We start from the raw sequence: 24074 nt of genomic DNA on the forward strand, positions 1-24074 counted from the left end.
CAAGGACAAAAAAAAAAGCTGAGGCTTAACTTGGTTAAGCCTGGAGAATGCGAAGCATCATCGTGTCGCGTAATTTGGAGGCGCAACACCACAGCGACGGCGCGAGGTGGGCCCCCGTTTCTCCACTGTCGTGACGTCATCGTGTCACGTGGTGTGACGTCATGTATCACGTGATTTGGAGGCGCACAACCACAGAGAAGGCGCGAGGTGGGCCCCCGTTTCTCCACTGCCGTGACGTCATCGTGTCACGTGGTGTGGCATCATCGTGTCACGTGATTTGGAGGCGCACAACCACAGCGACGGCGCGAGGTGGGCCCCCGTTTCTCTACTATCGTGACGTCATCGTGTGACGTCATGTATCACGTGATTTGGAGGCGCATAACCACGGTGAAGGGCTGAAGTGGTAGCTAAAGTAGTATGCTTCGCATAAAAACTATTTCTAGTGCGTCTCACTGAACAAAAAAATTGTGTCCGTTTTAGTACCGAAGTTAGACCAGACTTTCACAAAGGCGGCGCAAGAGAAGATGAAAGCGCGTTTTGGCTTACTTCCCTTCGCGGACAATTTGAAGGCCGCCTCAGAAAGTTCCTCGCTGCGAATAATTGGTTATAGTCTTGACATCTTTCCGTAATCAGCCATGGGATGAATGGACGGAAGATAGGAGCGTCCCCTTTGAAACGGGGTGGTAGCAGTTGCGACCCATGCTTGGCTTTTTTCTTAATTATTAAAGCCATCCGTCAAACTTGGCGGTGTTATATATCAATTCGCCACTTCCTTCAAATACAATTTTTGATCCTGCACGTGTAATCTTATGTCACCTCCCTGTTTTTGAACCACCAATCTTCCAATTGCTTTTTGTTAACTTTCGCCGCAGATTCCTTCACATGATCATTGCTACCTAGGACCTCCGGGAGAATAACACCGCCGGCATCGACATCTGGATAGATACTGCCACATTCCAGTATAAGATGTTTAATTCTGTCTACAGATTTACCACACACTGCACACGTGTCACCTTCTTGGTTAAATCTCTTTTTGTAGCTTCGCGTTCTAGAGCACCCTGATCTAGATTTAAGGAGTAGGGGACTGCCTTTTGAGTTATCACATAACGACTCCTTCCTGACCTTACTTTCAAAATTCCTATATAGTTCCGCAGTCTGCTTCTTTTCCATCGAGTTAATCCAGTTTTCACCCTCTGCGTTTTTTATCTGTCGCTTAAAACTTTGTTTCTCCGTCCCTGTTTCCAGTATACTTACTCGTTAATTTCTAAGTCATTTTCAGCCACTGTGAATCAACAACGCTCCTTCTGTATAACTACTTTAACACCTTACCTGATCACCTGTTATTGTCCAATTTCCTCAGGCGTTCTTCGTACAATATTTTACTCTCAGCTTGCCATGCTTTGAACGACGCCCAGTTCGTGTCTCCTTGTACCTGGTTTGTGCTTTTACCGTGGACACTTGGTGCTAATCTTCCAACAGCTTCTGGTTTATTTTTAGTTCCGACTGAACTTTTGCCCTTAGGCACGTAACCGCACTTCCAAAAGTGAGCCCTGGAACCACTGTTCCTTTCCAAATACCTCTCAGCACTTGATACTTGCAGTACCCTCATAATGCTCTATGTGTCTTTATCACGGCCTCTCTTCGCCCTTTCGCCATAATAGATGTATGGTGCTTTTTCATCTATATCTGTCCTTCGTTTACCCACACCACGAGATATTTGTATTCTGCCAGTCTGTTATTCACCGCCTGTTACAGGAGGTGTTCCGAGGCCTGGATTGGGAGCAGTTGGGGATAAGAGTTAGTGCAGAACACCGAAGTAATCTGCGATTCGCTGATGAAATTGCCTTGCTAAGTCACTCTAGACATGAACTGCAAAGCATGATCAATGAGTTAGACAGGCAGAGCGGAACGGTGAGGCTAAAAGTTAGCACGCAGAAAACCTGTTCAACAGCCTAGCAAGGGAACAGCAGTTCGCAATTGGTAGCCAGGTGTTGGAAATAGTAAGAGAATATGTCTGCTTGGGGCAGGTAGTGACCGCTGATCCGGATCATGAGGGGGAAATAACTAGAAGGATAAGAATGGGGTGGAATGCATATGGCAGGTTCTCTCGGATCATGAATGGCATTTTATCAATATCCCTCAACAAGGGCGTCCGCAGAACTTTTTCCAGGGGGGGGGGGGGGGGGGGGGGCACCCGATGTCCGGGGATGGGGGAAGCGGTAAGTTTGTGGTTGTTTTCCACTAGGGCATAAATAATATCCGTGATTCCAGGGGGGGGGGGGGGGGGGGGGGCAACTGCCCCCCTTGCCCCCCCTTCCGGACGCCCATGTCCCTCAAGAGAGAAGTGTACAACAGCTGTATCTTACCGGTACTCACCTATGGGGCAGAAACGTGGAGGCTAACGAAGAGGGTTCAGCTTAAGCACAACGCAGCAATCTATGAAAAGAAAAATGATAGGTGTAACGTTAAGAGACCGGAAGCGGGCAGAGTGGGTGAGGGAACAAACATGAGTTAGTGACATCCTAATCGAAATCGAGAGGAAGAAAGGGGCTTGGTCAGGGCATGTAATGTGAAGGCAAGATAACTGCTGGTCCTTAAGGGTAAAGGAGTGGATTCCAAGAAAAGGCAAGCGTAGCAGGGGCGGCAAAAAGTTAGGTCGGCGGATGAGATTAAGAAGTTTGCGGGGATACGGTAGCTGCAGCTGGCAAAGGACAGGGTAATTGAATAGGCATGGGAGAGGCCTTTGCCCTGCAGTGGGCATAGTAAGGCTGGCAATGATGATGATGATGACGAGTCCGGGTATTTCACGGCCTTGTATGTAAGCACCTGATGAGCGGAATTTAGTGGAATTCGGCAACTGGCATCATCTGTTGGCCGTCGGAACCCAAAGGGGTGTAATAAGGGAGTAAATCCTCATTGGCATCCTCCCAAGCGCAGCCATACGGCTACAAAGGAAAGCTGAACAGCTTTCTCAGAAACTTCGCAGTTAAAAATTCGTCCTGGTCCGGGGCTCGAACCCGGGACCACCGCTTCACCGGAGCAATCGCTTTACCAACTTATCTAACCGGGACGGCAAACTTATGATAGGGCGAGAGCGAATTGATCTATAACTCGAAGTGGGAACAGTGTTAGTAACCGCACGAAAAATAATCACGCACTGCAACAGATGGCGCCACAGCCAACACACCGGCCGACTCCGACTCCAGCTCCCGACTCCCCAGCGCCACCTATGCGTGTCGCGCTGTTGAAAGAGGGTCTTCAATGTATCTAGGGCGTCTAATTTGAACGGCAGTATTTGCGAGGAACGTAGTGCACGAGGCAGCATGTCGGACTACACGAGAAGATTGCGCGATTCGGGGGTACACCCAGCGGATAGAGCGCCTTTTGGGGGTATGTCCGGCTTCACAACTCACATTCATCGTGACATCTTAAAGCGATAGCTTCGGAATGACGGAGGATACTTCGTCACACTCTTCTTCAAAGCACTCGCCAACTGTTAACAAACGGCCGTCTCTCAGTGAAACGAGAAGAATATTTCGGGAAGTTTTGCTTACATGTCTCTTTGTGGACCGCCTCCTTACACCCCAGCGGGAGTCACTCCCATGCACGCGTACATAACGCGATGTTTCAAAAACACATCGACTTCGAAATGACATTTCATACTTTCAGGATCCGTTATAGGATGAACTTGGTTATTCTTCGCTAAGGGAAAATATCGCAGGTACACCGTGAAGCCAGAAAACCGCTTTGAAAACTTCCACTTCAATGTATCCCTATGTGCACTAACCCTACTTTTCACTCCCAGCCGGCTCCGGCGTCCGCAAGCGGCCCCAATGTTTGTAAACAAGGAGTTGGTCTATGGACGTGCGCAGGGGTGAAAAGAGGTCAGTGGCCCCCCTAAAAGCTATGAGGAGGAGGCCGCAAATTTTGTCCCGTATTGTTCCCTGCTACCAAGGAGACATGAACAGGCACCACAGAAAACTTTGGTCCCATCTCATGGAGAGACCTGTGCACTCCTGTGTGGCAAGCGCCGTCAGCACAGAAAAACGGAAACACTTTTATTCTTATGCAGTGAACCGTGCCAATACTTTTGCGAGTTTCAGTGGGCGAGCACTTATTTGCGAAGGAAACACTCAGATTTGTACGCGTGAGCGAGAAATGAAGGACGCAATTCATAAATGCACGGAATAAGATGACAAAAGAAGCCGTTTAACAGCGATGAAAACCGCACGCGTCGGCCGCACTGACTTTGCGGAGTCGACAGCGAGCGCCTCGCCAACGTTGCTACAGCCGACAAATCGCTCTGTTAGGGTGGACAGTGTATAAAAGCGGCACTGCGGCCAGCTGTTGTTCAAATAAACAGTTATCTGCGTGCCGAGAGAGCGGGCGACGCCCTCCCTCGCTGAACCGCTCCTCAGCTGGAGCTTTCCTACGCCATGCGGTGAGTAGACGACTAGCGCCATCTCGGGGTTAGCGCGCGCAACTACCAGAATGAAAAACGTCGAAGGCTGAGCTGACAAGCATACCGTAGCGAGGGGTTTTTCCATGCCGCGAATATATGAACGGGGAAAACAGCATCTCAAGGCCCGAGCCAGAAGACGTTCTCAGAGGAAGGTGGTAATACGAGACGGGGCCGTAAATTCGCCTCCTCACGCCGTAGATGTTAGTCGTCCTGGCTTGAGCCTCCGCTACTGGACCGCCACGGTATAGTACACCCCAACACTGCGATGCAACTGTTGCAATTCACTTCGAGCGAGGGTAAAAGGTCTGCATTATTCGGATATAACTTAGTTACGGCGGCTAATATAGCGGCAGACGCCTCCCAAGGGAGACGCTCCAACCAATGGCGCCGTCCTGTTTTCATGAAGTCACGTTGAACCGGCCTGCAACATCTGTCCCTGTCGCGTCGCGAAAATAGGCCGACGCCATTGGTCGGATGGCTTTCCTTTGAGGGGAATTCGCCCCTGCGTTCTTGCGTTGTATCTGACTGAAGAAAATTGAGTTTTTCTACGGAATTTGAACCGGTGTTTGGCTTGTGGTTGGGTGAATCTCTGGCAGAGTTCAGGCTCGCGACCCCAGTTAACCAGAGAAGGCTTGGCGTGTCTCAGACGGCTGTCATATGTGAACTTTCCCAAGGCGACACGGGCAGAATAACGTGGGAGGCGAACTCTGAGACGTCATTTTGCACTAAAAGGGACGTAGTAGTGCCAACGGTAACTCCGCAGCACTTTCCCCCCGTCGAGAGCAATTCGCTGTCACACGCATATCTTCTGGACTCGCGGTCGGAACCAGGGCGTTGTTGTGCGCAGAGCGTAACGGAGCAAAAATTTGGAGCATTTTTGGGCGTATTTCTCCCCATTCTTGGTTGACTATCATGCGAGAAACTGTTCCTGCGACACGGATTGCTGGGAGCCTTACACGCACCGAGAGATTATCATTCATGGGCGTCCGGAAGGGGGGGCAAGGGGGGGGGCGGTTGCCCCCCCTTGGAATTACGGATATTATTTATGCACTAGTAGAAAACAACTACATAGCTGCCGCCTCCCCCATAACCGGCCATCGGGTGCACCCCCCTGGAAAAAGTTCTGCGGACGCCCTTGTCAATTATATCGGCATGAATCTACAAGGCTGGCTTGTTCTGATCCAAAGTATAGTCTTCACAACAGCGGTAACCGAAGATGAGCAGTCTGTACTTAGCACCGCCACTACAGTATACCATATAAGACCAGTACAAGTTCTCCAAGCAGTGACAAGAGAGTGGCAGCGTTCAGCTCTACAGGGTGTCCACGCTAACTTTAGCCAAGGGTTAAAAAATAAAATGTTAGAGGTAGGCCAGGGAAACCACTTACTTACATCTACCAACCGGCTGGCGCATCATAGGCAATTTTTTGTTTTGCAATTAATTAATTAGCAATTAAGATAATTTTTCTAAATGCGTAAATATTGACTTTAGACGAAAAAATGTGAATTGAAAAGTTGGAGAGCACCTTCAGAAACCCCCATTCCATTCATTTTCGGGAAAGAAAACCTCACGTGTATCTTTTTTCCGGCTCCAAAGAAAGCCCGCGAAATACAAAAAAAAAAAATCACGCGACTAGCGCATTAGTGCGCCACGATTGTGCTGCTCTCAAACGTGGTTTGAGTGAACGAAGCTGCTGGCAAGGCGCGACCACCTCAAATCGCCGGCAGGCCGATATGTCAACGGTAGTTGTGCCAAAGGGTTCTTTTGCGCGCCTGCAACAACACGGAAGGGTGAATTCACGCAGCCATCATGTGGAGCTTCTATACATGATTTTAGTTTCGATACCTGGGCGCCGCCATGTTTGTTTTACTCGAGCGCCGCCTACCGCCGACGCCATCTTGGACTGATAATTTGCAGCCGGTGGTAGGGTGGCTAGACTGGGAAGGTGTGAAAACCGGCCGGAGAAGCTTGGCCCCGCCGCGCACCGATGCCGTGTGGCGGCGCTGACGGCAGAGGCGCGGTAAGGTGAGCAGCCGAAATGTGCGCATCGCGTAGGTAGCCACCCTAGCGTAGGCTAAATTTCTAGCACCGAGGCGAAAATGGGCTTGTTTCGCTTACCGCGCGTTTTTTGTGAGTGTCAAAGAATGAATCTTTACCATAAAATAATGTTTCGTCAACTCGCATCACTATTCCCGTGGAATATGCTGCTTCACAAGCCCAGTCTGCATTGCATAGCTGTACTGAAGCGCGTTTTGTGCGTGCACATTTCGAGACGCTGCCCAGGTTGCGAGGGACGCCGTAGTGGAAGGTTTCAGAATAATTTCAACCACTTGGGTTTCTTCAACGTGCACTGACTCTCTGCGTTGCGCCGCCATCGAAACGCAGCCACTACGGCGAGAAGAGCAGGTTGTAATGCGTGCCGTAGGACTTCGAAACTGCAGTCGCGTTGGCTGAAGGCGCCCCAACGTGCAAACCAGTTGTCCCCGATAGTGAACCTGTAGCATGTATGCCAGCTTGACGCTCACGTAAGCAATCTCCGACGATTGTAGACAATGAAGCAACACATATCTGGTCATGAAAACATTTATTTACAAATGAGGGGGGAAACTGTATGTATTTCGGTAGGGTAGGAAATACAGTAGGTACTGCGTCTTCTGAGAGGGCAGGAATGGAGCGCGGTATCAAGACCTCAGCTCCATTACTAATGTGCTTGAAGTCACGAACGATAAACCTAGAGGGAACAGAAAGAACAGACCATGGTGATCAGTTTGAGCTAGCGTGAAAGAGCAGGATGGGAATGCTGCGAGAATGTCGTGCAATGCGTTATGTACCGTCACACAGCACGCCGATAACACGTGTCACACTTCTGTTTATTCTAGACGCTTTCTATATTCCAATAAGTCTCACCCACAAGCCCAGCTAAAAATGTTGGCTACGTACCGTGAGTCGAAGTGTCTTTCGCAAACTGCAGAATTCTCCTCCAACGCCTTGTCGGCCCGTGGGATCGCTCGAGACCACTTGGCCAACATTTCTTGGCAGGCAGGGGCACGGAACAAAGAGACTTTCTCTGACGTTTTCCTGTATCCCGTGTCACACCCAGGCACAAAGCACCAACGCTCGGTCTTCTTTCTTGCTGGTGGAGGCATCTCGCATGAGAAAACGCTGCACTGACAACTGCTACGATGTGCGCAACACCGACGCAGCTCAGAGGTTGAGCCAGGCTGACCAGGCGAAGCTTACCGCGCCTAGTCTAGCCACCCTACCACGCCGCTAGTAGCAGCGCCACATTTCCCCTGGCGGCATCGGTGCGCAGAGGGGTCACGCGCGCCCGAGGAAAAGCGCCGCGATCTTCACACCTCCCCAGTCTAGCCACCCTACCGGTGGGCTGCAGCCGAAGTAGCGTGCGATCTCTGAAAGTGTCATTCGCCCGTTTTATTCCTGCCAAGCCTAGAAATTTTGGGTGGGCGTTCGCCTCGTGTCCATCCACGTGTGTGCTATGCCATTAGCTCGTGCAATAATCAACTGGAAGCAAGCGACCATTCCTCGACGCAGCGAACGATCAGCACGGTGAGTGCCAAGCTCGCAGTTCACGCGTGCTTTTTTGTCGCCGGTTGCCTGTAGCGCAAACGTGGCACGGTGTTGCATGTTAGAAAAACGGAAGCAAAATGTGTTGAAACACAAGATCGCGGAGGGCAATGATTATCTAGTTTTTCGTGGAGCGCAGTTTTTCATGAACGCTTTCGCTGCCTGCTTGGACATGGCGAGTGTGACAGTTTAGATGCTAGGCTTGCGACAGAGTACCCCGTTTACAAACTGAACATTTTGGAAACAGCGAGTACATGACCGAAACGAATCCACTTCTGATGATTAGAATGTTTGTTTGCGGAGATACGCGCTATGAAATTGAAATTCGGCCCCTCCTGCCGCTTGCTGTTCGTACTACGAGCGATACAAGCCAGTTGACTGAAAGCGATATTCTCGCCTTCTCCGCTCCCGCCAGCACTTACTGGTGCACAAATACCAGAAAATGTGTAATTACACGATCTAATAGGTTGGTACGCTAATGGAACGCTATTACCGCTTACTGACAGGCAGAATCGCCGACCTGTGTTGAGAATTCCAATCTCAATCGGGTCGGGGCGCTGCTCAAGTCGCTGCGTTTGTTGTACCTCTGGCACGGTTATGCATAGTGTGGTTTTTTTTTACAGTGCATTCGATGCGATTTCAGTCGAATAATTTATTACAATGCATGGCAGAGTTTACCGTCCTGTGCATGCCGTGTATTTTTTCATCTTACGTTGCCATAGCTGCATTTTTTCTCACTTTGCAGTTGGGTAAAAGTTCATGTCGCCGCTTCTATTCATGCCATGCTGTGCAAATTAAATTAGTATTTTTGCACTAACGACATGTTTATTTTTTTTCAGGTGGCGATCCCCACACCCTCCCGATATTGACGATCATGTGGGGCGGCGAAAAGAAGTTGTGGCCAAATTTGTGAAGTCCTCACATAGTGTACTGGTGAATTAAAAAAGAGCTCTGCCAAGGCCGTCCAAATACTTGATCTCTTAAAATTATGCACAGATTATAGTTTGGTAACCCAGGCGCTGCGCTTCGTTCCGCGCCCGATATTAGGCACAGGCAGTGGGTTTGTTTCTGTCTGCATTTCGTTCACAAACTGCGCTAACGTTTAGCTTTTTGTTGGCGCAAGTATTTTTTGTTCACCAACTACGTCCACCGCCAATGCAACTCGGGACCGGCGGAAAAGCGGTGAAGAAATGGACACCGCAGACGTGATGAGACCTTCGCCTAACATGGTGCGCGTACATACTGGCGGCGTTTTTTTTTTTTTTCTACTTTCGTCTACTATTTCCGCAACCGACAATAAAACAATGATGTCTAGAAGACGTTGGTGTTCCGTACAACATTGCTGCTTTTGCTGTACAGACGCAAACACGCGCTTGACCGGTAGCTAAGCAGCCGCGGACGTTGCTCCGAGCGCCGGATTATCAGCCCAGGGGAGGACGGCAACAGTGGGGTGTCGCGGAGCGCACGTGTTTGAGAGTATTTTTCCCTCTCCTGCCCGCTCAATATATATTGCTGCGTGGGCTAGTGGTAGAGCATTCGTGGGTGGTTCGGACGGGGCTAAGTTCTAACTCCGAGATCGTGGAAATAAATGCCCCCTCCGCCACTAGTCGCTTTGTTAGGATGGGTAGTGGCACTATAACCAGCTGGTGTCGAGAAAAGCAGTTATCTGCATGCCCAGCTAGGCACTATGGTCCGACGTCTTCTTCACCAAAGCACCCAAGTTATGAGGGGAAGCCGTCTTTCTTGCAAATAGGAGCCATTCTTGGCGCAGTTGTTAGTTAATTAGAGCGGTTTCTCGCTCAATCAGCACTTTTCTTTTTTTTTGGCCGAGCTTGCTTTATTCTTAGAAAAACCGGATTCTACTGAGTGAAATAGCGTCTTAGTTGTACGGCAGCTGCATGAAAGTAACGAAGGCCTATCTCAACGCGCTATTACCGAAACACTCGGTACGTCGTGCGAGATCAGAGACGAAATTCGCTGATTGGTCAACAGAGGACTCGTGACCTTGTGTCGTCATCAAGACCTGGCCATCAGAGTGCGAGCGACCTGACCACCGTGGCAGGTGGAAATAAAATTAATCAGAGAGGTCACATGAGCTTATGACAGTATCACACTGCCCCTGAGTTGTGAGCAACCTAGTTTCTAGACAGTAAGCTAGATGAAGTATTGAAATTTAAAACGGTGATATATGCAAATTTAGGCACCGTTATAGCATAGCGGATACCTGCTACTAGTCCATCCAGAGTAGGAGATGGATCAAGATTTGCGAGCAGATTGGACTCCGCTGCTCCTCACGAAAAAGAAAGTAAAATAAAAAATAAATACCCCTGTCAGCAGCCCCAAGCTAACAAAGGCAAGAGTAGTACCATGCGTTTATCGCTCAATATATCGTCAAAACACGGGACAAATGCAAAATGATCGCATGCATGCTGTACTCCCTCCAGCAGAAGATTACTCGCCTTATTACTGGCCTTCGAATTTGCAATTTATCATTGGTTCTCGCTTCAGCCACTCGCCTGAAACAATCGTGTGCCGACTCGATCGTGTCGCTCTACAGAGCGCGATGTGAAATGTAGAGACGTGGAATTGCGGTCGCTGCTGTACCTCTGTTCATTTCAAGCACCCTAGTGCATCTTACTAACATCCATTTCTCATTGCAAGTATGCCGCGTGGAAACAGACCACGTTTCGAAGAAAGGCTCGACCGCTCTTCGTCGTCGACGTGCGAGCCCCCCTCCTCTCCACACATCCAATGGTTGGTTGGTTTATGGGGTTTAACGTCCCAAAGCGACTAAGGCTATGAGAGACGCCGTAGTGGAGGGCTCCGGAAATTTCGACCACCTGGGGTTCTTCAACGTGCGCTGACATCGCACAGTACACGGGCCTCTAGAATTTCACTCCTCTCCACACATCCAATGTAATATTTCTTACTCAACCCGCAGTCTTTTTAAATGCCACCTGGTCTCGTTTGCATACTCCGCAGATATGTTTCGTGCAGTCTCTCCTCGATCCCTTAAACATTAAGCTCACGGATATCCATCCATTGTATAACATCTCACCTTCAGTCGAGATTGCATGTGGTGGCTCAGTGGTTATGGTGCTCGGCTGCTGACCCGAAAGACGCGGGTTCGATCCCGGCCGCGGCGGTTGAATTTCTTTGGAGGAGAAATTCCAGAGGCCCGTGTACTGTGCGATGTCAGTGCACGTTAAAGAACCCCAGGTGGTCGAAATTTCCGGAGCCCTCCACTACGGCGTCTCTCATAGCCTTAGTCGCTTTGGGACGTTAAACCTTATAAACCAACCAACCATGACATTTTTCCATCGAATGCCAAGCTCCAGCCCTTTCCTCTCCTTCACGGTTTGTTACAGGACCACCTAAGATCCTTTCCTTTTCATATTCTCATTGCTACCGATGCCTCGCAGGATCGTGAAAAGGCAGGTGTGGACATTTTTTCACCTGCATTGGATGGTCCTTTTCTGTCCGTCTCCCTGACTTCACTCCAATTTATCTGGCCGAACTATTAGCTGTCATTCTAGCCTTACGTAATCCTGCAGTTTCCCAAGTCATGGTTATGACGGACTCTCTATCTATTTGCTTTTCATTATCATCACCCTCTGAGTCTCGGGTATTACGCCTCTTCATTAGCAAGGGCCTCTCTCTGTGGCCCAATAACTGCTGTCCTGCCAACCTGCGCATATACAGTTGCGGTGAGGTTTCGCAGTTACACAATATTTCAGGAATTTTCAGTCTCGGTGCTTACTTCATCTCCCGAATATCAGCACCTTCTGCACCCTTGGAGTAGCAAAGACTGGAGCTCGCGCAGACTGGAGGTCTCTTTCACGCGTTTGCGATGCCGAGTTCCTCTGCTAAATTTCTACCTTCACAGATCTGGTCTGGCGGGGTTAAGTTCGCTGAACTTTCGGCGGTGTCATCCAGCCTCCAGCACAGTGCATGGAACCGCGGACACACAACGGACGCACTGCGGACGCACGGCGCGACGCACGGCGCGACGCGCGTCGGTGGCTGATGCTGTTGCTGGCGGCGCCGTCGCCAGAACGCTTGTTCTCTCTCCGGTTTGCCTCGTCACCACGGATACTTTCTGGCGCGAAGCGTTCTGCAGTGCAGGTTTGAACACCTGCGGTCGTCGCGTTTGTTTCCACTGGACGCTGGACCCCTCAGCGACAGCCTTTCGTTTTCTTGTAATAGGGAATCTTCGGCGGTGATTGTTCCCGTGGCATACGTGCGTCTCGTATGCACGTGTGCGGGAGGGGAAACGAAGAGGAAGGCGGAAGTTCGGAACGCGACGAGTTGAGTGCTTTTTGTGTGCGTGCTCGAAACTTCTCCTTTCCTAGGTATTTGATTGGCTCGCATCCTTTCCCCAGTATTCGATTGGTTGTTGTCCACGCCAAGGGCGGAGACAGAAGGTTTAAAACGGAACGCTCCCGGTGAAGGGGGGGGCTGTTCTCGCTTCGGCGAGCGCGGCTTCGGCCGCTTATCTGTTTTTTGAGCAGCGTGCGCGCTCCGGCGGACGCAATTGTTGCTGCGACGCGCGTCTTTTCTTTCCCTTTTCTCTTTCCTCTGATCTTTTAACTCTCCTCTGTCTGCACATGACAGCGGTGGTGGCTCGGCTGGAGCCAGTAGGCAGGCCCGTGCAATTTCCTTTTCATCCTTCTCTCAGTCACAACAACAACAACAAGTGGGGCTGATTTCGTGTAATAACGTTTCAGTCATGTTGTAAATACTTTTCTCCTTGTTTGTTTTTTCTCGTTTATTTTGTGTAAATAAATAGTTAACCTTCTACTCCAGCCATCGAGTAACGTGATTGCTGCGACTCCGAACCATCAATTCATCACTATCAAGCGTTTCCTCTCGTCACCACCTGAAGGGGAAACTCAACTGGCGGTTTCTCCACTGTGCCCATTTTGTGCCGAGCCTGAGACAGTGTATCACTACCTGCTGTTCTCCCGCCGATTCTCTTCTTTGCGGAGGCGCCTATTAGAAATTCCGTTTCACCAGCTGCGTCTGCCTGTGTTCACTGAGGTTGTTCTTTCCTTTGGCGCTACTTCGCTTGGACGAAGCAACAGGAGCGCGCGCTGTGCAGTTCAAAAATTTCTTCTTGAAACACAGCGACTCCCATGCTGATATTAATTTAATTTATTTTTCTATTTGTTTTCATTTTTCATATTATCAAACAGTTCATTTATGATTTATTTTGATTTTTCTGTCTCTATTTCAGTCAATACAAAATTGAACCATTCCATATGTTGCATTCAAATTTGCACATAAATCCGTCGTCCCATCTTCGATCTCCCAGCTAACAGGGCCCCTGTCGTTGTGTCGTCCAATCTGTCAGCCTATACCCTATTAATACTCCTTTTCCTCTAAAACAGCTAATCTTTCCAACAGTTCACCGCCTGTGTCTTGGCCACTTCCCCGTAGTGGGTATGTGCCATTCTACTTAAGGCCAACCAGCCAACCAACTCATTGCGGGTTCCGACGGGCGCCGCGAGGCGGCGCCACCGTTCGAGTGAGTGAGTGAGTGAAAACTTTATTAGCTCTAGATTCGGATTGTGTTCGGCGGTTTTGAGATGGCTTCGTCCATCTTGCTCAAAGGTCGGTTGCCCTTAGTCCAGGGCTCCGCTGGATGCTGCTGCCAGTTTTGCTCGCCGAATCAGACCTTCTTGGTCGACCCGACGATCGCTGGAGAGCACTCCCTCCCATTGCTCCGCACTCGGGTTTGTTATCACTGGTACCACGCTTATCCTCTGGCATGCCCACGTTATGTGGTACAGCGTGGGGGGTTCTTGGCACCAAGGGCATTTGTCATTGTATTGTGTTGGATATATTTTGTTGAGTACGTGTAGGTTCGGGTAGGAGCCCGTCTGTAGCTGTCTCCACGCGACAGAGTCCTCTCTGCTAAGGGAGTTGTCCGGTGGTGGATACCGCTTTCTGCAGCCCTTGTAATAATTTAGAATCGCCGAATAATCTTGGGGTACAGGTTCGTTCCCCTCGAGGTCGCCTACGTTGGATGCTCGGTAATAAGTGTACCCTCGAGCTATCCTGTCCGCCTCTTGGTTCCCTGTTACTCCCGTATGTCCCGGCGTCCATACTATCGTATGCCTGATTGGTTCTCCGTTTGTTTGTCGTTGTGTTATGTGGCCCCCAGAGCGGAGTATGCGGAGCGCTCTGTGCCCTATTCTGCCGCGTAGGTAGTTGCGGCATGCTGTTTGTGAGTCTGTAAGGATTTTTAGAGACCGTTTAGACCGATAGCCCTCCGCTGCCGCTAGAGCGACGGCCGCTTCCTCAGCCTCGACTATCGTACAGTCTTGTAGTGATGCGCTGGTGATCTCGCGTAGGGTTGAGTCAATCACCGTTGTTACCGCATTGCTGTTGTGCTGCCCCGCTGTTCTGGTGTATGTGGCTGCGTCCACGTATACCGTCGTTTCTTGGGGTGCTAATGTCTTTTGTAGGTATTCAGCCCTTGCCTCTCTGCGTGCTTTGTGTAGGTTGGGATCCATGTTCCGGGGTATTGGCGTTACTTTTAGTGTGTTGCGATATTCGTCCGGAATTGTTTCTGTCCTCTGTATTTCTTGAATTTGATCGGCGCGGCCCAGTTTCTTTAGGAGCTCCCTGCCAGATGGGGTCTGTTGTAGTCTGCGCAGTTGGGAGACTAGTTGTGCCTCTCTCAATTCATCGAAAGTGTTGTGTAGTCCTAGGGCTAGGAGCTTTTCAGTTGAAGTGCTGTGAGGAAGGTGGAGTGCGGTTTTGTAGGCTTTGCGTAGAATCACGTCCGCCTGTTGTACCTCACTCTTGATGGGATTATAGTAGGGGAGGCTGTATGTCACTCGGCTGACTACCAGGCTTCTGACCAACTTAAGTGTGTCCTCCTCTCGCATGCCATGACGTCTGTGTGAGATGCGCGTGATCATGCGGGCCACTTGTAGAGTGGATGCTTTGAGTAGGGCGAGAGTGTGAGTGCAGCGTTGGTTTGACTGTATCCACATCCCCAAGATTCTGATGAGTGTTTTTTCCGGTATCGACTTCCCGTCGAGGTAGACGTTCAACCTTAAGTCATCGCTAGTGGGGACTGTGCGATTTTGTTTTCCTCTCCAAACTCTTAGGAGCTCTGATTTCTCGGTGGAGCATGCTAGCCCTCTTTCTCTGACGTAGTTCTCTACGCAACTGGCTGCCTTTTGTAATTTCTCTTCTTTCTCTCCGAGCGAGCCTGTGTTGACCCAGATGGTGATGTCGTCGGCATACATGGCATGGTGTATGCCGTCGATTGCTTTTAACTGTTTTGCCAAGCCAATCATGGCTATGTTGAAGAGCGTAGGGGAGATGACCGATCCTTTAAGTGTTCCTTTATTTGGAGTAAGAAATTTGTCTGATCTGAGCTCCCCCAGGCCAATCGTTGCCGTTCTATTTGAGAGGAAGGCTTTGACGTAGCCGTAGATTCTCCTTCCGCAGTTCAGGTCGTTCATGCCCGTAAGGATAGCCTCGTGACTGACATTGTCAAAAGCCCCCTTGATGTCCAATGCCAGTATTATGTTTTCTCCGCTCTTGGGGACGTTCCCAAGTACTTCTTCTTTGATTTGAAGTAGTACATCTTGGGTCGATAGTTTTGCTCTGAAACCGAACATGCTGTGGGGATACAGTTCGTTGTCCTCCATGTACTGTTGTAATCTCAGCGTCACCACTCGTTCGTACAGTTTTCCTAGGCACGATGTGAGCGAGATCGGTCTGAGGTTCTCAATTTGTAGTTTCTTGCCTGGTTTAGGAATCATGACAACCTCCGCATGTTTCCACTCCTCGGGGACGGTCTCCGCTTCCCAGTGTTTGTTGAGAAAGTCCGTTAATTCAGCGACTAGCTCATCACTGAGGTTGCGGATGAGTGCGTTATTGATCTTATCTGCACCCGCGGCCGTATTTCTGGTTGTGTTTCGAATAGCTGCGTAGACCTCTTCTCGCGTGATGGGTCTGTCCAAGGTGTCGTTTTCACTTCCTCGATAGCGCTCTGCGTAAGCTGCTGGGTGTGTGTCCCCGAAGCACTTAACGCGTACTTTTTCCAGGAGTGCTGAATCTGGTCCCTTGAACTGGTGGATTAACCGTTCGAGAAAGTTGTGAAAGTCGGCGCAAAACTCGCTGCCGCCAGGTTATAGTGCCTAGATATACTCGTCGGCTTCACCACCGGGCAAACCAACAGCAGATGGCGGATATCGGGCTGAGTATTCCAATCTTGTGATGAGTGAGTGACAACTTTGTTGATCCCAAAAGAGAAGGGAGGAGCGGTGGAGGGAGAGAGGTCTTAAACTGGGTAGGCCACCGCAGTGGTTAAGGCGCTCGTCTACTGCGCCGGAGTACCTGGGGTTCGAACCCAGCCACGGCGGCCGCGTTTCGATGGAGGCAAACCGCAAAAGGCACCCTGGGCGATGTCAGTGCGAAGATCTCCAGGTGATTGAAATTATTCCGGAGCCCTCCACTACGCCCTCCACTTCTTCCTTGCTTCTCTCACTCCCTCCTTTATCCCTTTCCTTACGGCGCGGTTCAGACCTTCGCCGAAGATATGAGACAGATACTACGCCATTTCCTTTCCTCAAAACCCAGTTTTTCAGATCAGGCGCCGGGCTGCGCAGGGCAGCCTCCCATTGACCCTTTGAATTTATATTCAGGGACTCTGGTAGGCGGTGATGAACGCAGCCCCACATGATGTGGTCGAGGTTGGCTCTGGCCGGGCAGAAAATACAAGCTTAGGAGGGATAGAGGTGGATGAGGTGGCGTAAGGTAGGTTTCGTTTATGGGGTTTAACGTCCCAAAGCGACTCAGGTTGTGAGAGACGCCATAGAGAAGGGCTTTGGAAATTTCGACCACCTGGGGTTCTTTTACGTGCACTGACATCGCACAGTACACGGGAGTGGGAAATGTGAGAGTCTGAAGCTGACGCCACAGAGTCTTCCTATGCGTAGCGAAGCAACCTCCAGATTCACAGCAAAATTTTGCTTTTAAAGTTTGTGCTGTGCACGCACCAGATAGTTAAGACTGCCATAGAAAACCAAGGGCGTCCGCAGAATTTTTTGCAGGGGGGGGCCCCATTGGTTGTTGGCGCCGGTGGGGGGGGGGGGGGGGGGGGGGGGGGGCATGTTCGTAGCAAAAAGGCACTATTTGCGGTATGAATTTATTTATTTATATATAAATAAAAAATAAGTGAAATACACACATGAAATAAAAATTACAAACAGCAAATTAAAGTGTGGCTAGGAGAGATACATTGCAGTTTATCAACGAAGAAACAATTAAAATTAATAAAAAATCCAAAAATATACTGTCACTTCGTGGAGAAGAGTGCTCAGTATTGCTGCATACGGGTTCTCGACTCACCCGGATTGATGACCAGCACACAGCACAATATGGCCACAAACACGCAACTACAGTCACTCAGTCAGTCTTCCTTGAACAGCAACTGTAGACTCCTCGGATTTTTCTGGGCGAATTGCGTGATTACACGGGCGATAAATTCATTTCTGTGCTTCATTATACACGCTCTCGGTGCACACTCATCACACACATTGATTGGAAAAACGGTTGAACGCGTACGTAGAAAACAAAAGATGTCTATACATACAACGAAAACTTATTTACAAGATAAATGCACGCTCGCAGCTTCATACACCTCGCTCCATCTTGCTCGCGCATCCGCACAGTCGAGCAACCGCACGCACACTGCTCGCCGCTCGTCGCTTTCTTGTCCACTGTCTTGGTTGTTCTCAGCTTCGTTGACAAACGGCCACTAAAAACACCGAAGCACAAATACAGAGGCGCGCACACGTGCAAGGGCTTACTTCCGTGTGACTTCCAAGGGGAAGGGACACTCGCCACTCCGGTAGGAAAATTTGTTTTGTGTGTTTTTATGGTGTTCAGAGCCCCAAAACGACTCAGGCTATGAGGAACGGAGTAGTACAGAGTTCCGGATAATGTCGACCACCTGGGTTTCTTTACCGGGCACTGACCTCGCACAGTACACGGGCGCTGTTGTCATTTGAGGCCCAGCCAGAGGTGACAGGCGAGCCAGGCAGGCGCCATCGGGCTGCGTTGACCAAAGGCGCTGGTTTTCGGAGAAGACGCAAGGGACGCTGGTGTGGGGGCGCCTCTGGAGACTGCGTCACCGTGAACAAAAGATGCTAATCCCCTTTGCCGAAGATTCTGATAGCGGCGCTTCTACCGGCACTGCGCTCTCCCGTGGATCGGAGGCACAGCGAGCGGCGGCGGCGCCAACTGATCGCCCGCTTGCCCCTGAGCAGCCCGACAAAGCGGGGTTGGACACGGCTGATTTGTCTTTCCCTCCTGAAGAATTCATCGGTGGCCGGCTTAACGAAGGCGAAAACAAGATGCACTGTGCACTGTCTGCCTCCGTGTCGCTATCTGCCTAGAGATCAAAGAAACAGGCACCCATTTCAAGACGGCTTGAAACACATGCTCGCCGGTGCCGCTGTATGTCTGCAACAGGTCGGCCTTCAACAGAGCTAACGATGGCGTCGTTTGAAAACGGCATAAAGACGCGTGCCCGGACGCGGCATTTCGCAGATGTGACCCAAAGCGTGGAAGCGGGGCTGCTTTTACCCTTTTGGCTGAGCGCACCACCGCCCCTGGCGTGCGGCCATCACTCACGGTTCGAGGGAGTGATTTTCCAGGGGGGTGCAGCCGCCCCCCCTTGCCCCCCCCCTCCGGACGCCCATGTAGAAAACCAATGCGGTGCATTTTTGACAATAAATAGCGTGAAACTACAAGCGACCCGAGGAAGGATCTGCGGGTATAATTAATCGTCATGGTGCAGACTTACTATACGAGGAAAAATTGAGTTCTTAGACAACCTCCAGCTGAAAAAAATGCGCTTTTTCAGAACTGCTGGCTATAACTATAGCTTGCTCTTCATCTCCTTGGTTCATGCGCAGGGCTTGTGTACAGACAAGGAAGAAGAATTCAAAGCAGCCAACATGTGACATTATAAAGAGGTGAAGAAGAAGAAGAAGAAGCCAACATGGAGAGCATGTGTAAGTCGCCGTTTTCCCACTGCCAGACATCCTTCGCGGCACGGTTCATGCACGCGTATCCGCTCGCATGTATGGAAGCCGTGGCAGCGTAAATTGAGCAACGCGGGTAAAGCTTATATATTTCCCGCCGCCTCCTTAGCCTTTTTCGCTAACGAGCAGGCCTTGTTTCTGAACGGCGCATACATTTTCCCTCCTTTACAGCACCGACGCGAATCTCTGAGCGGTAAGTATACGCAGCCAATTCTCCGTGGCACTGCGCAAAACATATGGTACACCCTTTCTTTGTGCCTTGCTCTCAATAAATTGGTTGCGAGGAAAGGAAAGACACCGTAACTGTCTCATTTCTAGCTGGACACCTCAACCACGCCGTCAGGGAAGGAAAAAAAAAATGGTCACGACTCAACTCGGCTGAAAGAGTGGCCGATGTCGATGCGGAGACGTTGGTAGCATACGCTGCCTTTTTCCGCTTGAGATACTCTAGCTGCCTGTACGGCTGCTTCTGCAGACGTACAGCCTTTGTCAAAAGTTTGGAGCCCAGGGGGTTTGCTTCTGAGCCTCACTGTGTGGTTCGTGATGCATCTCCAGCACTCCAAATTTCCTCTGGGTAAGAAGATTTCTGGTTCTGCCTCCTTCAATGGGTAGGACTTCCCAGAATGCTTCAGGAGTCCCACTGCAAGGCTAGGAAGCAAATCCCCTGGGCTCTAAACTTTTGACAAAGACTGTACCTCCCGTTCTTCATCGGTTTCATCAACTACGACGAGCCCACTTTCGCGACTTATCTCCAGCCAACGGGGCTTCGTGATGCTCTCTGTCGTAGGAATCGCTAGGAGCAGCCCGGCGCCTCCAATGCTCAGTCGAAGAACTCGTCCCGGTGACCGGTTCTCGCTCCATGTCTCTGCGGTGTCTAGGTTGTTGTTGTTGTTGTGACTGAGAGAAGAATGAAAAGGAAATTGCACGGGCCTGCTATTGGCTCGAGCCAAGCCACCACCGCTGCCACGTGCAGATAGAAGAGAGTTAAAAGATCAGAGGAAGGAGAGAGAGGAAAGGAAAGACGCGCGTCGCAGCAACAACTGCGTCCGCCGGAGCGGACGCTGCTCAAAAAAACAGATAAGCGGCCGAAGCCGCGCTCGCCGAAGCGAGAACAGATACACGAGCGCTGGCCTTTATTCAGCAAGAGCGAATCACGTGGTTAGTCACGTGACACAACTGTCGAGAGCGAGCGGTCGGCGCAGTTGCAACAAGTCACGTGGTATAACGTCACAGCCACTTCCAGTTAAGAGGTCAAATCCGAGCATCATTTGACCTTCAGCTGTCGATGCGTGAAGTGGAGCTTTTCGCTCCAAAAGGAGGAAGTGAATGACGGGACCTCGCAACCAGTTAATGGTCTGGTTGCCAGAGGTTGCTGGGGAAGAACAACCTGGGTTTCTCCAGCCGTAGTGATGGCAGTATATGTGCCTTCGCAGGGCAGTGGAGTGTTATGAGGACTCCCAGGGATCTATGAATGTAGAGAATGACCAATTCCGCGTACATGGGCATTCATCCGTTATCGCTATTCGAACAACTTCCATCCGCGAACACTGAATCCGAACATCGGAACCGAAGTGAAAACTGAAGGAGTGGTGATTTCTTTTTCTCCACTCATGGTGCTTCAGCGATTGCGTGGTGAATTAGCCCGAAATATAGTGGAGGTCAAGCCACACAGTGACCAGGCGACGTTCGTAACTAGTGTCCGACTGCACAGCAGAAAAACTCAAAACATTCGTGCAGATTATTGTGATGCCTTTATCGCACTGTTGCGCTGGACATCCTGCGCCGAGCACCTGGTCCGGATGCAATTTTCTTACTCGTGCGAAAAATTGAGCATCTTGCTTGTATTTATATTTATAATTTCCAGGATATGAAAACTAACTTGACACCTTGCCGATAGTAAACCACCTAACACTGAAAGACGCTGAGAAGTGCCCACTCTAAGCCAGAAATATCAGAAACTGAATTGGGGCAGGGTGTCTCTTGCCGTTACTGTTAGTTCTTTACAGATCAAACCAATATTCCCGAGCCGCCGCGTTGGCTCAGTGGCTATGGTGCTCGGCTGCTGTCCCGAAAGACGCGGGTTCGATCCCGGCCGCGGCGGTTGAATTTCTTTGGAGGAGAAATTCGAGGCCCGTGTACTGTGCGATGTCAGTGCACGTTAAAGAACCCCAGGTGGTCGAAATTTCCGGAGCCCTCCACTACGGCGTCTCTCATAGCCTTAGTCGCTTTGGGACGTTAAACCCCATAAACCAAACCAAACCAACATTCCCGAATTATTTGACGCCCAAATACGCATCAGCTGACAGGTGTCTTGTATTCGAAAGGGGTACGTGAGGCAACACTGAAGGCAACATTTCTCGAAGAGATGCGCTATATTTTCCAGAATCTACTAGTATATTGATGCCAGCAGGCCAAATAAAAGCACCGCTCATGAAACACCTCAGCTATTACAGAGAACACAGACTACTAATACAGGCAAGATATTTCATGCTTTATAAAGGCGTTGTCTCGGTGACGAAACGGGCCGTCTATCTCCTGACGGAGCTGTCCTCCAGGACCCTCTAATTGTTACAGGCACATGATGCCGTGGAGCGTGGCAACCGCTGGCATGGGAGTCTTCGTCTTGGGCTGCTTCATCTTCTGGCTCGTGGCGACGCCGAGTGAGCATCTCGATTTTGAACACGACGAACCGGTCGTGGCGGGCGAATGCAATTGGCTGAGAAAGTTTACAAGCAATTAGAGGGCAGGGAAAAAAAGACACTGAGGTGGTCTGACGCGATGAACTCCGCGAGCCGAGTTCGTTTTTCGCATGATGTTTTTCCCTTTTGCCACATCACATTGTCCAAGAGCTGTGCCAGAAGATTCCCCTTGAATTATACCGCAACCCAAGGAGAAACGCGAGCACTAACGCAAGGTCCTCGCACCAAGCGCAAGCGCTCTGACAGTGTGTGGGATCCGATAACGGTACGGTACTCCGATAACGGTAACACGTTATATGCTGAATGTAGCGTACCGTTACCGCTTACCGCGGCCCACTACAACGCACGCGCCGATTGGTCCCGACGCTCAACGCGCGCGCGCTGTTGACGGGAACGTGGCGCCATCTGTTGCACTGAGGGCGATCTGCGCCAAGGTCTTTAGTCTAAACAGACCAGCATCGAGCCTCTGGAAGCCATACTGCAGGTTCAAGAGTGTTATCTGCGAGGCTACCTAAAAGGTCACATTAGCGAACGCCTGAGCGGCAACCGAAGCCGACAACTTTGTCCACTGCTGCAGGTGAAAGCCGAACTCGCGCGCTCTAATGCGTGGTAGTGAAATGAAGTGGACTTTGGCAGACATAGCACACGTGCGCCTCTTTTTGCATGTCCGGGTGATATCACATCCTGCTTCGCTGTATGACGCAAGTATTTGCTTGATCGCAGGCCGAAGACAACTGCTCACAGGGAACCTGACGACACTCAACTATTCGGAGCTCATGTGACGCCGGCTGCCTGCTCATCACCCGGGTCACGACAACAGCGCCCTCCTGTCAGGACAAGTTCCCACTAATGACAGAAGTGGAGCTTTCAATGCCCGGATTACTGTTTTTCCCATAATTGTCTGCATTGTGTACAGCCACTGTGAGCAACTGCACAAGCTAACTAAATTCAACAATGAACTGCTCCACGTTTTACTGCCTTATTTCCAACCTCGTTGCGCCACTCCTCAAACTAAAACACAAATTATAGATCATGTATAAAAACCAGAACCCCCCAGCCTTTTCTGAATTTGCTGCGACCAACTATACTACTTCCAAGACTGCCACATACTAGACACAACTCATTTGCAGTTGCCTCAAAGTGCAAGTACTTTTGAAGGAAGTAGACATTTTTTCTGTGACACTGTAATGTACAAGGCTCAAATTACATCACTCCCAGGCCACCCAATGTAATATGCATTAGAAGAGTCCTGCTTATACTGACACGGTGATAACTGTCTCCAAGTGCGAATCCACATGTATCCTTCAAATTCATTGTGCCCCTATTTTCCTGCTCCTACTAAACTATACTCCCATGGCTGTAGAGTGAGCCAACATGGGCAAAAGCAGTGGTGGGCGATGCACCTGAGCACAGATTATGATTTTGTGTGTCATATTTTGACCACCTACCTAAGTGGCTGAGCAGCTGTTGGCAAGCTGCTGGGTGAGTGCAAGTATAATTCTGGCTATGGGGGACCATACTTTGATGCAAGCAAAAAACTTTGGTGCCCCTTGGTGGGTAGTTTGTATGCGTTAGTGGCTAAACATTCGTATCCTATGCTGACGCACTAAAGTTAGTTGTATCCGAGGTGGTACACCTAGGTTCATTATAATCCTAGGTCCAGGCACGAAAGTTCACTATTATATCTGAGGTGGCGTACTTAGGTTCATTATATGCGAGAACACACGAAAGTTAATCATATATATCCAAGGTGGAAAACTGCATTGAATTTAGCAATGGTGGTCAGGTTATGATGTCACAAGGTCTCTGTCAATCATTTAGGGAATTTCAAGCTACGCGATGCTCTCAGATTCATCAATTGGGGCCACATAACCTCATGACGTCAAGGATTTGGCTTATGGGGGTTTAACGTCCCAAGGCGGCTCGGGCTATGAGGGACGCCGCAGTGAAGGGCTTCAGAAATTATGACCACCTGGGGTTCTTCAATGTGCACCGACATCTCACAGTACACAGGCCTCTAGAATTTCACCTTTATCGAAATTCGAATTTGTATAATATCGCATTAAAATGGATCCGGCATACTTTATCAGTGTTGTTTGGTTTAAACCGAAAAGTCTAGCCCCTGCCATACCATGCCTTGCTTTGGCACAAAAATCCCATTAACCTGTTATTTGATTGGCTGTGCGCACCAAGGAAAAAAACTCTCGAAGGAGCGAACCTTGAGCCTAGTCACAAGAAGTAAAGTAGTTGTTG

At 50.0% G+C, this 24074-nt stretch overlaps 1 long non-coding RNA gene across 1 annotated transcript; it reads left to right on the forward strand.

The window, feature by feature from the left end:
* Nucleotides 1–4639: 4639 nt before the first annotated feature.
* Nucleotides 4640–22784, forward strand: LOC149332409 (uncharacterized). The gene is made up of 3 exons (XR_016285201.1): nucleotides 4640–4704; nucleotides 21697–21782; nucleotides 22545–22784. It is a non-coding gene; the product is annotated as an uncharacterized LOC149332409 (long non-coding RNA).
* The last annotated feature ends 1290 nt before the right edge of the window (nucleotides 22785–24074 follow it).

The sequence above is a fragment of the Amblyomma mixtum genome, chromosome 8, assembly GCF_055824585.1.
Source record: "Amblyomma mixtum isolate Tamu chromosome 8, ASM5582458v1, whole genome shotgun sequence".
In the NCBI taxonomy this organism is placed as follows: Eukaryota; Metazoa; Arthropoda; class Arachnida; order Ixodida; family Ixodidae; genus Amblyomma; species Amblyomma mixtum.